Source organism: Pongo pygmaeus, chromosome 3 (assembly GCF_028885625.2).
Source record: "Pongo pygmaeus isolate AG05252 chromosome 3, NHGRI_mPonPyg2-v2.0_pri, whole genome shotgun sequence".
Lineage (NCBI taxonomy): Eukaryota > Metazoa > Chordata > Mammalia > Primates > Hominidae > Pongo > Pongo pygmaeus.
In genome coordinates, this window is record NC_072376.2 from 166,962,757 (window position 1) to 166,980,331 (window position 17,575).

The 17,575-nt window shown below is 40.7% G+C and overlaps 1 long non-coding RNA gene across 1 annotated transcript in view; it reads left to right on the forward strand.

The window, feature by feature from the left end:
- Positions 1-13,148: 13,148 nt before the first annotated feature.
- LOC129035329 (uncharacterized) overlaps positions 13,149-17,575 on the forward strand; it is a 307,216-nt gene continuing 302,789 nt past the window's right edge. The window contains exon 1 of the long non-coding RNA XR_008502167.2: positions 13,149-13,503. This is a non-coding gene — a long non-coding RNA (uncharacterized LOC129035329). The remainder of the gene's footprint in view (positions 13,504-17,575) is intronic.

Below are 17,575 nucleotides of genomic sequence, written 5' to 3' on the forward strand. Positions count from 1 at the left end.
CCCTTCTCCCCTTGTCCCCAAAGTTCATTGCATTATTTTTATGCCTTTGTGTTCTCATAGCTTAGCTCTCATATATTGCTGAGAACATACGATGCTTGGTTTTCCATTCCTGTGTTACTTCACTTAGAATAATAGTCTCCAATCTCATCCAGGTGGCTGCAAATGCCGTTAATTCATTCCTTTTTATGGCTGAGTAGTATCCCATTGTGTATATATATAGCACAGTTTCTTTATCTACTCATTGATTGATGGACATTTGGGTTGGTTCCATGATTTTGCAATTGCAAATGGTGCTGCTATAAACATGTGTGTGTGCAAGTATCTTTTTCGTATAATGACTTCTTTTCCTATGGGTATATACTCAGTAGTGGGATTGCTGGATCAAATGGTAGTTCTACTTTTAGCTCTTTAAGGAATATCCACACTGGTTTCTATAGTTGCTGTACTAGTTTACATTCCCACCAGCAGAGTAGATATGTTCCCTGATCACTGCATCCATGCCAATGTCTACTGTTTTTTGATTTTTTTGATTATGATCATTCTTGTAGGATTAAGGTGGTATTGCATTGTGGTTTTCATTTGCATTTCCCTGATCATCAGTGATGTTGAGGATTTTTTCACATGTTTTTTGGCATTTGTATATCTTCTTTTGAGAGTTGTCTATTCATGTTCTTGCATACTTTTTGATGGGATTGTTTGTTTTTTGCTTACTGATTTGTTTGAGTCTGTTGTAGATTCTGGATATTAGTCCTTTGGTCAGATTTATAGATTGTGAAGATTTTCTCCCACTCTGTGGGCTGTCTGTTTACTGCTGATTATTTCTTTTGTTGTGCTGAAGCTTTTTAGTTTAATGGTTCTGTCTATTTATCTTTGTTTTTGTTGCATTTGCTTTGGGTTCTTGGTCATGAAGTCTTTGCATAAGCCAATGTCTAGAAGGGTTTTTCCAATGTTATCTGCTAGAATTTTTATAGTTTCAGGTCTTAGATTTAAGTCTTTGATCCATCTTGAGTTGATTTTTGTATAGGGTGAGAGATGAGGATCCAGTTCCATTCTTCTACATGTGGTTTGCCAACTATCCCAGCACCATTTGTTGAATAGGGTGTCCTTCCTCCACTTTATATTTTTGTTTGTGTTGTTGAAAATCAGTTGACTGTAAGTATTTGGCTTGATTTCTGGGTTCTCTATTCTGTTCCATTGGTCTATATTCCTGTTTTAATACCAGTACCATGCTGGTTTGGTGACTATGGGCTTATAGTACAGTTTGAAGTCAGTTAATATAATGCCTCCAGATTTGTTCTTTTTGCTTAGTCTTGCTTTGGCTATGTGGGCTCTTTTTTATTTCCATATGAATTTTAGGATTGTTTTTTCTAATTCTGTGAAGAATGATGATGGTATTTTGATGGGGATTGCACTTAATTTGTAGATTGTTTTTGGCAGTATGGTCATTTTCACAATATTGATTCTACCCATCCAGGAGCATGGGATGTGTTTGCATTTGTTTGTGTCATCTGTGATTTCTCTCAGCAGTGTTTTGTAGTTTCCTGGTAGAGATTTTTCATGTCCTTGGTTAGGTATATTCTTAAGTATTTTATTTTATTTTTTCAGCTATTGTAAAAGAGTTGAGTTCTTAATTTGATTCTCAGCTTGGTCACCGTTGGTGTATAGAAGAGCTACTGATTTGTGTACATTAATCTTGTATCCTAAAACTATGCTGAATTTTTTTTTATCAGTTCTAGAAGCTCTGTGGAGGAATCATTGGGGTTTTTGAGATAAATGATCATATCATAATCAAACAGTGACAGTTTGACTTCCCCTATACCAATTTGGGTGCCTTTTATTTCTTTCTCTTGTCTGATTGCTCTGGCTAAGACTTCCAGTACTATGTTGAAGAGGAGTGGTGAGAGTGGGCATCCTTGCTTTGTTCCAGTTCTCAGAGGGAATGCTTTCAACTTTTCCCCATTCAGTATTATGTTGGCTGTGGGTTTGTCATGGATGGCTTTTATTACATTGAGGTATGTCCCTTGTATGCCAGTTTTGCTAAGAGTTTTAATCATAAAGGGATGCTGGATTTTGTTGAATGCTTTTTTCTGTATCTATTGAGATGGTCATGTGATTTTTGTTTTTAATTCTGTTTATATGGTGTCTCATATTTATTGACTTGCATATGTTAAACCATCCCTGCATTCCTGATATGAGACCTACTTGATCATGTGGATTATCTTTTTGATATGTTGTTGGATTTGGTTAGCTAGTATTTTGTTAAAGATTTTAGCATCTACCTCCATCAAGAAAATTGTTGTGTAGTTTCCTTTTTTGGTTATGTCCTTTCATGGTTTTGGTATTAGGGTAATGATGGCTACATATGATGAATTAGGGAGGGTTCCCTCTTTCTCTTACCTTGTGGAATAGTGTCAAAAGGATGGATACCAGTTTTTCTTTGAATGTCTGGCAGAATTCTGCTGTGAATCCCTCTGGTCCTGGAATTTTTCTGTTGGTAATTTTAAAATTACCATTTCAATCTCACTGCTTGTTATTTGTCTAATTCTTATTGATTTACGCTAGGAGGGTTGTATTTTTCCAGGAATTTATCCATCTTTTCTAGATTTTCCAGTTTATGTACATAAAGGTGTTCATAGTAGCCTTGAATGATCTTTTATATTTCTGTGGTGTCAGTTGTAATATCTCCCATTTCATTTCTTAATGAGGTTATTTGGATTTTTTCTCTTCTTTTCTTGGTTAATCTTGCTAATGGTTTATCAATTTTATTTATCTTTTCAAAGAACCAGCTTTTTGTTTCATTTATCTTTCGTATTGTTTGTTTGTTTGTTTCAAATTTATTTAGTTCTGCTCTGATCTTCATTATTTCTTTTATTCTGCTAGGTTTGGGTTTGGTTTGTTCTTGTTTCTCTAGTTCCTTGAGGTATGACCTTAGATTGTCTATTTGTCCTCTTTCACACTTTTTGACGAAGGTATTTGATCCTATGAACTTTCCTCTTAGCACTGCTTTTGCTGAATCCCAGAGGTTTTGATAGCTTATGCCACTATTATCATTCATTTCAAAGAATTTTTTTAATTTCCATCTTGATTTTATTGTTGACCCAATGATCATTCAGGAGCAGGTTATGTAATTTCCACATATTTGCATGGTTTTGAGGGTTCCTTTTGGAGTTGATTTTCAATTTTATTCCACTGTGGTCTGAGAGAGTACTTGGTATAATTTTAATTTTCTTAATTTTTTTGAGACTTGTTTTGTGGCCTATCATATTGTCTATTTTGGAGACTGTTCCATATGCTGATGAATAGAATGTATGTTCTGCAGTTGTTGGGTAGAATGTTGTGTAAATATCTGTTAAGTCCATTTGTTCTAGGATATAGTTTAAGTCCATTGTTTCTTTGTTGATTTTCTGTCTTGATAGCCTGTCTAGTGCTGTCAGTGGAGTATTGAAGTCCCCTGCTATTGTTGTGTTGCTGTCCATCTCATTTCTTAGGTCTAGTAGTAATTGTTCCAGTGTTAGGCACGTATATATTTAGGATTGTGATATTTTTCTGTTGGACTAGTCATTTATCATTATATAATGTCCTTCTTTGTCTTTTTTTAACTGCTGTTGCTTTAAAGTTTGTTTTGTCTGTTATAAGAATAGCTACCCCTGATTGATTGCTTTTGGTCTCCATTTGCATGGAATATCTTTTTCCACCCCTTCCTTAAGTTTATGTGAGTCCTTATGTGTTAGATGAGTTTCCTGAAGGCAGCAGATTGTTGGTTGGTGAGTTCTTATCTATTCTGCAGTTCTATATCTTTTAATTGGGGCATTTAGGCCATTTATATTCAAAGTTAGTATTGAGATGTGAGATACCATTGCATTCATCATGCTATTTGTTGCCTGTGTACCTTGCTTTTTTGTTTCTGCTTTTTAAATTGTATTTTGTTTTATGGGTCCTGTGAGATTTATGCTACAAAGAGGTTCTGTTTTTATGTATTTCCAGAATTTGTTTCAAGATTAGAGCTCTTTTAGCAGTTCTTGTAGTGGTGGCTTGGTAGTGGCAAATTCTCTCAGCATTTGTTTGTCTGAAAAAGACTGTATCTTTCCTTTGTATATGATGCTTAGTTTTGCTGGATACAAAATTCTTGGCTGATAATTGTTTTGTTTGAGGAAGCTGAAGATGGGGTCTCAATCCTTTCTAGCTTGTAGGGTTTCTGCTGAGAAATCTGGTGTTAATCTGCTAGGTTTTCCTTTATAGGTTACCTGGTGCTTTTGTCTCATGGCTCTTAAGATTCTTTCCTTCATCTTAACTTTAGATAACCTGATGACAATGTGCCTAGGTGATGATCTTTTTGCAATGAAATTCCCAGGTGTTCTTTGTGCTTCTTGTATTTGGATGGCTAGGTCTCTAGCAAGGCTAGGGAAATTTTCCTCAATTATTACCCCAAATATGTTTTCCTAACTTTTGGATTTCTCTTCTTTCTCAGAAACACCAATTATTCTTAGGTTTGGTCATTTATCACAATCCCAGACTTCTTGGAGACTTTGTTCTTATTTTCTTATTCTTTTTTTTTTTGTCTTCGTTGGGTTGAGTTAATTTGGAGATCATGTCTTTGAGCTCTGCATTTCTTTCTTCTACTTGTTCAATTCTATTGCCAAGACTTTCCAGAGCATTTTGCATTTGTATAAGTGTCTCCAATATTTCCTGAAGTTTTGATTGGTTTTTCTTTATGCTCCCTATTTCCTTGAATATTTCTCCCTTCACTTCTTGTATCATTTTTTGGATTTCCTTGCATTGGGCTTCACCTTCTTCTGGTGCCTGCCTGATTAGCTTAATAACTAACCTCCTGATTTCTTTTTCAGGTAAATCAGGGATTTCCTCTTGGATTGGTTCCAGTGCTGGTTAGCTAGTGAGATGATTTTGGGGGTACTAAAGAGCCTTGTTTTGTCATATTATGAGAGTTGGTTTTCTGGTTCCTTCTTATTTGTGTAGACTCTGTCAGAGGGAAGGTCTAGGGCTGAAGGCTGTTGTTCAGATTCTTTTGTCCCATGGGGTGTTCCCTTGATATAGTACTCTCACCCTTTTCCTATGGATGTGGCTTCCTGTGAACCAAGCTGCAGTGATTGTTATCTGTCTTGTGGGTCTAGCCATCCAGCAAGTCTACCTGGCTCCGGGCTGGTACTGGGGGTCACCTGCACAGAGTCCTGTCATGTGAACCATTTATGGGTCTCTCAGCCATGGATACCAACACCTGTTCTGGTGGAGGTGGCAGGGGGGTGAAATTGACTCTATGAGTGTTCTTAGCTTTGGTGGTTTAATGTTCTGTTTTTGTGCTGGTTGGCCTTCTGCTGGGAGATGGTGCTTTCCAGAGAGCATCAGCTGTGGTAGTATGGGGAGGAACTGGTGGTAGGCAGGGCCCTAGAACTCCCAAAAGTATATGCCCTTTGTCTTCAGCTACCAGGGTGGATAGGGAAGGCTCGTCATGTGGGGGCAGGGCTAGGTGTGTCTGAGCTCAGACTCTCCTTGGGTGGGTCTTGTTGTGGCTGCTGTGGGGTATGGGGGTGAGGTTCCCAAGTCAATGGAGTTGTGTACCTAGGAGGATTATGGCTGCCTCTGCTGAGTCATGCAAGTTGTCAGGGAAGTTGGGGAAAGCCAGCAGTTATAGGCCTTACCCAGCTGCCATGCAATCTGATCGTCCAGTCTCACTCCCACCATGCCCCCCATAACAGCCCTGAGTCTGTTTCCAGGCAGTGGGTGAGCCAGGCTTGAGAGCTTGCCCCAGGCTACCCACCTCCCACTGTGAAAGAACAGGACTTTGGTTCTTCCCCTACTTGTGGAGTCTGCACACCAGATTCGCTTCCTCCCTGCCACCAAGTTCTGGCAAGGAGGCTTCTCACCTGTTTCCAGTTATTACAGAGTTCAGCTAGTGACTTCCTTTTTCTTGTAGGATTTTTCTCCATGCCTCTAGCTGTCCTTCTGAAGGGTCCTTGTGGTACCAGGCAGGAATGGCCTGGGGACCCAGTGAGCTTTCATGGTCTTTCCTGCTGCTTTCTCTACCCCTGTGTTTTGCTAGGTTCTCTAATTTGACTCAGCTTCAGGTAAGGTTGGAAACTTGTCCCACAAACTAGATCTTTATTTTCTCCAGTGGGGGTGTGTGTTTGGGAGTGGAGGGTCTCCCTTTCCTACTTCCAAAGTTTGGGGCACTCACAGTAGTTGGGGTGTCTCCCAGGTCCTGCAGGAGCAGTCTACTTCCTTCAGAGGCTCTGTGGGTCCTCTCAGGATTCCTGTTTTGTTCTTGCAGTCATTCTGGAGCTAAAATTCATGATTTGAGCCTCTGCACGCTGCTCTGTCTGAGTCAGAGCTATAATTTAGTCCTGCCTCCCATCCACCATGATGATCTGTGGAAAACCTTTTTGATGTACAATTGAATTTGGCTTGTTAGGATTTTGTTGAGGATTTTTGCATCTAAGTTCATCAGAAATATTCATTTGCAGTTTTCCTTTTTAGTGTGTATCTTTGTCAGGTTTGGCATCAAATTTATTCATAGGATAAATTTGGAAGTATTCCATCCTCTTCAATTTTTTGGAATAGTTTAAGAAGAATTGGTATTAGTTCTTCTTTACATGTTTTGTAGAATCCAGCAGTGAAGCAGTCAGGTTCTGGGTGGAACCTTTGATGGAAGACATTTTATAGTATTATTACTGGTTCAATCTCCTCACTAACTATTGATCTTTTCAGATTTTTTATTTCTTCATGATTCAATTTTGGTATATTGTATGTGTATTTATTAATTTCTTCTAGATTATCGAGTTTGTCGGTGTATAATTGTTTATAATAATCTCATGATTTTTTGCATTTCTGTGGTACCAGCTGTAATGTCTTCTTTTTCATCTTTGATTTTATTAAGTCTTTTCTTTAGCCAGTCTTCTTAGTCTGGCTGAAGGTTTGTCAATTTTATCTTTCCACAAAGCCAACCCTTTGTTTCATTGATCTTTGTATTGCTTTTTAAATCTCTATTTCTGCTCGATTTTTATTAATTTTTCTTTCTACTAACCTTGGGTTGAGTTTGTTCTGGTTCCTTGAGATACAGTATTAGATTGTTTATTTGAGATCTTTCTTCTTTCTTGATGTAGGTGTTTGTTGCTATAAACTTCCCTCTTAGGACTGCTTTTGCCATATCCTATAGTTTTTCATATGATGCATTTCCATTTTAATTTGCCTCAAGGAATTTTAAAATTTCTCTTTTAATTTCTTCTTCTACCCATTGGGTATTCAATAGTGCATTGTCTCGTTTCCATGTACTTGTAAATTTTCCAAATTTCCTCCTGTCATTGATTTCCAGTTTTATACCATTTTGGTAGGATTCAAATCTTCTTTAATTTGTTAAGATTAAGTTTGTGACCTAACATATGATCTATCCTGGAGAAAGTTCCATGGGCAATTGAGAGGAATGTGTATTCAGTGGCTGTTAGATGAACCGTTCTGTAAATGTCTCTTTCCACTTCTATTCGACATTGTCCTAGAGGGTCTAGTCAGTGCAATAAGGCAAGAAAAGGAAATAAAATAAATACAATTTGTAACATAAGCAATAAAACTCTTTCAGATGACATGATGGCTTACATTGAAAATCTCAATCTAGAATAATGCTATTAGATCCAATAAGTGCATTTAACTGGATTGCAGCATACAAATTCATTATATTAAAATCAACTGTACTTCTGTATACCAGCAATGAGTAATTTGAAATTGAAATAAAAACTTTAAAAAGAGCTTGCTAAGTTTCTTATAAGGTTAAATATACTTATCATAAGACTTAGCAATCCTACTCCTAGATTTTACCTTTCCCCTCCTTCCTCCACCTGTTTGTGTATTTCTTCAATCTCTGGTGCTAGAGGGCTGCGTTCCAGTCTTGCTTAGCATTTCTTAGCTGCATGACTGGACCAGTTTCAAACTCCTGCCTAAAATGAGGAGAACCACAGGACTTACTGCACTGGAGAGTTGTGAGGATTAAATGAGTTACCTCAGGTGAAGGGCCCAGAGAGGATTCTGAATATGGTGTCACCCAATGCATGTTAGTTTTATGGTCACTGCCAGCACCCATCAGGATGCAGATATTTTGTGAAATTCAGAGACATTCTCTTCCTAGTATATCTGCTAAAACACAAACTCAAACCTACCCTTGAAGTCACCTTTTTTTTTTCAGCACTATGTTATAAAAACATGCCAGAGGTGGAAAAATTTATGAACCTTCCAAGCCTTTTCATATATATATACATACATACACACAAATGTTTCAGAATAAGAAAATGTCAACTTTTCACGGACAACAATATACAGGCAACAGTCATGCCTTCTCAGGGAGGTTACCGAGAGCTTCATCACTGCCTGGGCAGATGTGGGGTGGCCCAGGGAAAGGGGGCTCATCATGAAGTCATGAGCAGTTGACCATCTTTATCGAGTATGTGTGTGTGTGTGTGTGCATGAGAGAGAGAGAGAGAGAGGAATTTTTTTTTGGCTAGGTTGCTCTGGATTCTGTCAAAATGACATTCATTCTTCTCATGGTCCCCACCAACATTCCAGAAGAGATGAGAGCAAAATGCAATAAAATCAAATCCAGGTCCACATGGCAGCCCTTCCCATAGATGGTTTTGTTTTTCAAGATCATGAAAATGGCACAGGCTAAGAATTCCCAAGCCCATCCGGAACAAAAATCTAGCGTACTTGAGATTAAAAAGCTTGCTCTAAAATGAATTTTAATTTCTTTTATCTTCTACTCTTCCTTCTCATCCCTCCTAGCTTCCCATCCCTTCTTTTCCTCTTTCTGTTTCCTCTCTTCTTTCTCCTTATTTCCAGGAAAGGAAGGAATTTTGGGGGTCAGGAATCAGATAGTTGTGAAAGTTCTGCTCTGGTGCTGTTACTATGGTTTGAATTTATTGGAAACTTAATCCCCAAATTCATATGTTGATTGGACATTGGGCCTTCTGGAGGAAATTAGGTTTAGATAAGATCATCAGAGTGGGGGGTCCCCAAAATGGGATGGGTGGCTTTATAAGAAGAGGAAGAAAGACCCTAGCTGACCTGCACATTCTTGCTCTCACCACGTGATGCCCTCCATTGTGTTATGATGCAGTGAGAAGTCCCTCACTGGATGTCAACCTTAAACTTCCCAGCCTCCAGAACCAGGAGAAATAATTCTTCTTTATAAATCACCGAGTCTAAGGTATTCTGTCATAGGAATGGAAAACAGACTGAGATGGCTGTTATTTTAAGAAATAAAGCTGGCATATATTCCCCTCACTCAAAGTACTTCTAAAATGCAGATGTCCACCACCAAAGGGCATTGCATGTAGGTGCATATGCACAAACATAGACATCACCATTGCTAAATAGCAGGTACCATGGAGAACAGAGCAATGAACCATTTCCTTACATGGAAAGAAAATACCCAATAAAACCCAAGCAAAGAGTCCAAAATAGCTCCACTTTATTTTTGAGCACTCTTATGTAGAGCCATTTAGCCAGGGCCGGGAATAATTGGTGCCAAGTGCCTTGTAGAGATGCCAGGTTCATGGATTTCTCACTCTCTTTATGGGAGGATGACTTAATAACACATCTTTGTCTGCTGAATGTTTGAATCTTATTTCTGAGATTATACCCAAAGATGACAGCCCTCCTCTGCATGAGTAAATCACATTGAAAATAGGAAAAAGAGTCCAGGCAATCAATGCCTGTCTCAGCTGAAACATAATTATAGGTCCACTGTGCTTAGAGGTAATACTTTATTAAAAAGAATATCAGGACTGGGTGCAGTGACTCATGCCTGCAATCCCAGCACTTTGGGAGGCCAGTGTGGGCAGATCACAAGGTCAGGAGTTCGAGACCAGCCTGGCCAACATAGTGAAACCCTGTCTCTACTAAAAATACAATAAATTAGCTGGGTGTGGTGGTGGGTGCCTGTAATCTCAGCTACTTGGGAGGCTGAGGCAGGAGAATCGCTTGAACCTGGGAAGCAGAGGTTGCAGTGAGCTGAGATTATGCCATTGCACTCCAGTCTGGCAACAGTGCGAGACTCCATCTCAAAAAAAAAAAAAAAAAAAAAAACTCTCTCTCTCTCTCTCTATATATATATATGTATATATATCAGAGCTACATTATTAGTTTGGTGGCTAAGTCATAATTGTAGAAATCTATTTTCCAATAAATCCTTCCCTTGAACCTAAATATATAAAAGAGATAAGGTGTGGAGCTGCTCTGGTTATATTGGGGGTTGGGGTCCAAGGCACTGCCCATTTAGCTTCTTCCTTGGCTCCCACTTAAGCCACTACTCACCCTCCCCACAAGCTCCCCATGGAGCTCCTCTAACAGAGCGTGAAGGGTACTGACTGTTACGCTGGTTATTAGTGAATACATAGTACCCATTACTACACGGGGGAAACTGAGGCCTGGAAAATGAAGTGTGATGCCAAAGTGTTGGAGCTGGTGCTGCTGCTGGGACCTGCCACCTCCTGTACAGCACTAAGTGTCAGTGAGCACTAAGTGTCATACTCTGTGACCCTTAGTAAGGCAGCCACTCTTGGGACAGCACATGCACCCTGCTCTCCAACAGGAAGCAAACATTTAAACCAGTTTAACCTTGAATGTAAAGCCATGGAGTGAAATAGTCTACTTAGCAGAGCCCTTCAGGGCGTTCTCCTTTTCCTGTCAATTCAGTATTTTAGTTTTGGAAAACAAAAATGTTCTGTAACAGGAGCTCTGGTTTGGTTCACAAGCCTGTGCTAGTAATAGGAGAACTTGGATAGCCAGGCATCCTGCTGTCTTGCTCCTCCACACCCCTTCTTCCTCACCTTTGCCAGGTGCCACCTGGCCTGGTGGAATGGTGGGCAAGTACTGCAAGAACACGCTCTAAGCCACGGGGTGGTGGAGCCTGCCCGCCCAGGCCCCTTGGCAGGAAGCTGGCAAACAGGCATCTCATCTCAGAGACAGGACAGTGAAGTGGACAGACTCGTGTGTGTGTGTATGTGTGCACGCGCTTAAATAGCATGATTTTCCTCTCTAATTGAAAAAATGAAATTTACAAGGAAAATTTATACCATATAATAAGGATAAAGAGAACGTCACTATATAGAGAAGCATTTTTTTTTTTTAGACGGAGTCTCGCTCTGTCGCCCAGGCTGGAGTGCAGTGGTGTGATCTCGGCTCACTGCAACCTCCACCTCCCAGGTTCATGCTGTTCTCCTGCCTCAGCCTCCCGAGTAGCTGGGACTATAGGTGCCCGCCACCATGCCTGGCTAATTTTTTGTATTTTTAGTAGAGATGGGGTTTCACCATGTTAGTCAGGATGGTCTCGATCTCCTGACCTTGTGATCTGCCCGCCTCGGCCTCCCAAAGTGCTGGGATTACAGGCAAGAAGCATTTTAAAATACATATCCTTAGATTCTTTCTTTTCCTCCCTCCCTCCCCTGTCTTTATTTTCTCTCTTCCTACTTGTTTTTCACTATTTCATTTCGCCAAAATGAGATCATACTGCTTGTGATCCCCTTTTATTTACTTCATGTATTGTGAATACATTTTTTGTGATAAATACATAATAATGTATACTTATTATTGGTTTAGAAGTATTCCTTTGTGTTATAACTCATTCAAGTACATTTCTACTTTTTAACATTTGTTTTTTCTGCCTTTATAAATAACATTTTTGTTACTAGTTTGAGTCCTAAATCATTGCATATTTCTCTAGCAGGAATTCCTAGAGATGGAATTGGTGGATATATAAGAAGAACCGTAGAGATTGTGAATAACCAGAACTATGGAACTGACTCTTCTGTCTTTAAACATTTGCTAATTACCGCACCTGACCAGCCCAATCCAGGCAGGCAGTTGATGGCAGCTCTTGGCAATCGATACCCTCTCCATTTATCAAAGAGATAAATGGAATCATCAAATAGGAAATTCATTATTTTAAAGAGTTCATCTAAAATGGGGTCAGAGAGAGAATGTGACAAAGTCGAAAAAGCAGGCCCCTCAGAGGAGAAGGGGAAGGGGCAGGGGTGAAATGGAAATTCTCCAACTCCTCAGGCTTCCCTTTATCCTTCTCTTGAAGTCTTGTGCATCTGCCCTGACTCCAGGCCTCCTCAGCAGATGGTGCCGGGCAGCACCTTCCATTTCCTGCCCAGGGAGGTGACAAAGTTCCAGCTAGCGTGACCACAGGATGGATCTCCATTACTTCTTAGCTGATCCATGTTAAACTCAAGATGACTGTGGTCAGACTTAGTTTTCCACTGAGATTTAATTAACAAATTTTCTGGGCTGTGTTCCCTGGGGCATATTTAGAGTCATGCTCAATGTCTAACTTTCTGGGGAGTTTTCAGCTCTACGAACTTCTTTCTACTTGGACATAGCACATAGCCACAGAAACGTGTGGGGAGACTAGTGCATGAGAAGAAGCCAGCATGTAACTCTGTGAATAGAAGCTCTTTCTATGTACGGGGATTTGGGGAGCAAAGGCCTCCTTTCTGCTCCTTGAGGCAGGGGGTGTGACTGGTTTCGAGAGGTGGGCTCTGTCGGTGTTGGTAGACAGGCCACCTTAACCTCCCTCAAAGGGGCAGTGGAGCAAGCTAATGAGTATCCTCTGTGAGCTTGAGAGGTGCACATGCATTCACTTAAAGCAAGGTGGGACCCTGCCAATTTGTCCGGATTCACTGCCAGTTGGCAGTAAGATTGAATCCTCCCTGAGGAGAGCCAGAGAGAGTGGAAGGCCTGGCCTGGGGTTCTGGCCTGACCAGCGAGCAGTAGCTTTCATGTATGGGGAGGCCGCATTTTAGCATAGATGGGCCGAGATGGGCCCAGTCTCTAGCAATTACCTTCATGGTTTTCTGCCAGAGGCTATTTTTTTCCAAGGGAAAACTTCCCATTTGTTTTTTGTATTTTTAAAGTGTGTGTGTGAGTGTTTGCTCTTTGTGCTAAGGGTACATGTTCAGCAGAAGGAACTGGCAGGAGCATGTGCTCCCTCTCTCTCTCACTTTGCATGCTTGACCCTGAGACCTTGTGTTCTCCTGAAGCCTCTGCCACGCAATCTCTTCCATCTTCTTCCTGTCTGATGATTTCCCCTGGACTCTCCCATGGGCATTTTTATGTCAATAGATTGGAATGTTTCTCTCCTCACTGGGAAAAGCTCCTTTGGTCTCAGTGAACTCAGAGGTGGAGAAAGTCATAAGAATCAGGGAGCCTGCCCCAAACTGCCTCCTATGATAACTTTCCACAAAGACTGGAGGGGAGGCTTAGAACATCTTCCTGCAATGTCCAGCAAGACAGCGAGGCAGACTCCCTTTCTCCTGCCAAAGCCACGTGGAGCCAGACAGAACCACAAGCATACCTGTGGTGCTTGGAGGCCCAAGTAGAAACTTGAATGCTCACGGCTGCATTGGCAGCTTCTACTTGCCTGCCTGGATCACTGTTTCTCATGAGAACTTGGAAAAGCAGGACTATCATTCTTGCTTGACAGACGAAGAAACCAAGCCTCAGGTAGGTAGTCAGTTTCCCAAAGTAACATATTGTAGTGGATGGCAGGGTGGATGTGACAGTCAGCTTTGTTTGACTTTGAACTGAGTGGCATTATAAGGTTGTACTGGTCACATGGGAGACCTGACCATCCTGGGGACCCTGAAACACCTAGGCCTAGCCAATCCTTAAGGCAGTTCATACCCAAAGCAGGATAGTTGGTGATCTGATTTTAGGTGGCACCAGGAAACTCCAACACTATCTTTGTGAGGTTCCACAATTTAGTGTCATTCTTTGGTTAATGGATTGTCTGTAATTACAATGAAAATATCTTTGTGTATATAATCATTTAAGCAGCCATTTCCAGCTAAGTGTGAATTAATTTATTGTCTTATTCAATGTAACAGCTAGCTGAGGCTTGATTTTATTTTCCTTCATGCATTTATTCTTTTAATCGGTATACATTTAATGAACATCTGAGGACAAGGCACTATGTGAGTTCAAGGAGGAGTAAGACATGCACTCTGCCCTAAATGAGCTTACAGGTTAAAAGGGAACTGAAGTCACCATAAATAGCAGCATACAGTAAGTGACATAAGAACAGCACAAATAGAAAAAATCAGTTGAGGGCAGGAACCGAGGTGTTTAGGGAGCACCCACTGGAGGAACCAACATGTAGGATGAGTCTTTGTGAAGGATGGTCATGATTTCAACTAGAACCTGTAGTGTTACAGAGGGCAGGCAGAGAAGGGAGAGGAAGGCATTGCCGGAGTGAAGGCAAGGAGCAAAGACATGGGGTGAGAAACTGACATGTTTGTTTGGAGCATTCACGTGGTTCCCTTTAACTTAAGTATAGTGTATGTGGAGGGGAGTAACAAGAGATAAAGATAAAAGGTGTTTTGTGGCCTATTTTTAGAAGACTGTCGGTGCCAGGCTAAGGAGGATGGTGTCTTACCTCGTCGGCAGTGGGAGCCTTTGAAAGTGTGTGAACAGTAAAGTGCCATGACTCCAACTGTGTCTTAGGAACGATGGGTCAGAGGTTCCTGGAGAATGTTTATTTCAGGCTGAAATAATCAAGGCCGGAGCTTAAATAATAGTGGTGAGAACTGCCAGGAGGGAATGGTGCAGAAGATAGCCCGATATTGTGATATCATACAAAAATATATCCTTGGTCTTCAGCCCTGGCTCTAGTTCCTTACACAGAGCTCTTAAAACCTTTGGAATTCCCTGAATGATGGGATGAGAGGAGTGTGTTTTTTTATTCATAAGCCCCTTTCAACCACACATGAGTGGATGCTAGTGAGATGGCTGGGGGACTCTAGATAGCTTCTGGCTGGGGGCTGGTTCCCAGGAAGACCAAGGCAGGATAAAAGAGTTGGAACTTTCAACCTCACTTCCACCCCTCAACCTCTGAAGAAAGAAGAGGAGATACAGATTGAGTCAATCGCCAATGGCCAATGATTTAATCAGTCATGCCTATGTAATGAAACCTCCATAAAATCCCCAAACAGTGGGATTTGAAGGGCTTCTTGGTCAGCAAACACATCGACGTGTGAAGAGGGCACAAAAGCTCCGCGTCCTCACCCCCATCCCTGGCCCTATGCATCTCTTCCATTTGGTTTTTCCCTAGTTGTAGCTTTTATAAGACATAAGCAATGGGAAGTAAACTGGTTTTCTGAGTTCTGTGAGCTGTTCTAGCAAACCATTGAAACTGAGGAAGGCGTTGTGGGAACCTCTGACTTTATGACTGGTTTATCAGAAGTATGGGTGGCTGGGACTTGTGATTGGTTTCTGAAGTGGGACAGTCTTGTGGGACTGAGGCTGTAACCTGTGGGTTCTGAATTAACTCTGGGTACCTAGTGTCAGAATGGAATGTAATCATTGGATACCCAGTTGGTGTCTGGAAAGCTGGAGAACTGTTTGTGGGTGTGGAAAAAAACTTATATATTTTGGTGTCAGGGTGTTGTGAGTAGAAACAGATCATGTCAACAGATGCGCTATTTTTTTAAAAAAAATTTTTTTTACATTTCTTTTTTTCGTTCTACATTTTTTCTCTTTAAGCTTTATTTTTGATACACAATAATTGTATATATTTATGGGGTACAGTGTGATGTTTTGTTACATGTATGCAATGTGCAATGATCAAATCAGCACAATTGGGATATCTATCACTTCAAATATTTATTATTTCTTTTGGTGAGAACATTCCAAATCTTCTTTTCTAGCTATTTTAAAATATACAGTAAATTATTGTTAACTATAGTCACCCTATTATGCTACTGAACACTAGATTACATTCCTTCTATAATATCTAAGTGTGTTTTCGTTCCCATTCCCCCTCCTCACTACCCTCTGAGCCTCTAATAACTATCATTCTGTTTGCTATCTCCATGTGATTCATTTATTTAGACTCCATATATAAGTGAGAACATGTGACATTTGTCTTTCTGTGCTTGGCTTATTTTACTTAACACAGTGTCCTCCAGTTCCATCCATGTTGTTGCAAATGGCAGGATTTTGTTCTTTTTTACAGTTAAATAGCATTCCATTGTGTATATATATGAGATTTTCTTTATCCGTTCATCCTTTGATGGATACTTCAGTTGATTCCATATCTTGGCTATTGTGAAGAGTGCTGTGGTAAACATGGAAGTGCAGATATTTCTTCAAAATATTTGACTTCCTTTCCTTTGGCTATATACACAGTAGTGGATTGCTGGATCTTATAGTAGTTTATATTCTTAATTTTTTGAGGGAATGCTATACTGTTTTCTGTAATGACTGTATTAATTTACATTTCCACCAACAGTGTATAAGAATTCTCCTTTCCCCACGTCCTCACCATCATTGGTTTATTTTTTTGTCTTTTTGATAATAGTCATTTTAACTGGAGTGAGATGATAGCAGATGGGCTCTTGTTTAAGAGTAGTTGTGGTATATAAGGGAGAGGGAGATGTTAAAGATGGCCAAGTGTCAAGTCAGGGTAAGTTGAAGGTGTGCAAGATTAAGAGGAAGCCCAGGAGAAAGAACTGCTGAGGGTGGGAATAGGAAGTGTGCCAATTTAGACATGTTGACTGGAGGTAGCTGCTGGCCTGCAGGCACAGCAGGGCCTCATATGTGGGGAGAGCGTTCAGTGAGCATGAGAGGGTGCTGACAGAAGAATCAAGGAGAGACCCGTGGTCACAGGGAGGCAAAGGGATTCCAAATCTGTCTCATTCCAAAACATTTTCCTGTGTAAGGCCACTATTCTAAATCCTGAGATTCATATGAGCAAGGACAAGTCGCTCTTCTCATGGAGCGTTCCTTCTTATACAGCAATTGGTAGGACCCAAGTCTTCTGCAGAGCCCTAAAGTGTAGCTTTCCTTCACTAGTTGTCATTCTCAATGTGGAAACATTCAGCCTCCACTCCATCACAACCTGAAGGAAGGGCTCCCAGCTCCTCAAACAATCTGGACCCTTCCCTGTCAATCCCCTGGCACCTGGCCACCCATACACCACCACCCATCCCCCGTCAGGAGTTTCTCCTATTCTGACTTCTATCATCATAGATTTGTTCTGTCTGGTCTTGAACTTTCATATGAATGTAATCACACATTTTGGGAAGCCTTCATTTGTTCACTATTGTGTGGTTGAGTAGAGTTGTAGCTTTTTTTAATATTCCTTTTTTTGGGGGTATTATTCCATTGCAAATACCCTACCTTCTATTTGTCAATTCTCCTACTTGAAGATTTGGGTTGTTTTTTGGACTATTACGAATAAATCTGCTATGAACCAGCTGGGGAAGCTCACCTAAAAAAGCAGTCACATCAACTGATAGCAGGAGTGAGTACTCAGAAAAAAAGGGGGATGTAAGATACACTTTCAACTTTCCCGGTACTTAAAGCACAGCATGCAACAGCCAGGGAGAACCACACTCAGCTTGAGCAACAACACGCTCCCTGGAGATGTGTGATTAATACCCAACTGCTCTGGTAGCCCTTAGGGCACATGAGACTTGGGATAGGGTGAGTTTTGTGTGGAGATTGGGAGGAGGGAAGTGAGGAGATCAGCTTGAGCTGCGAAGGGGCCTGGTAGGCCCATTCCTCAGGTGTATTT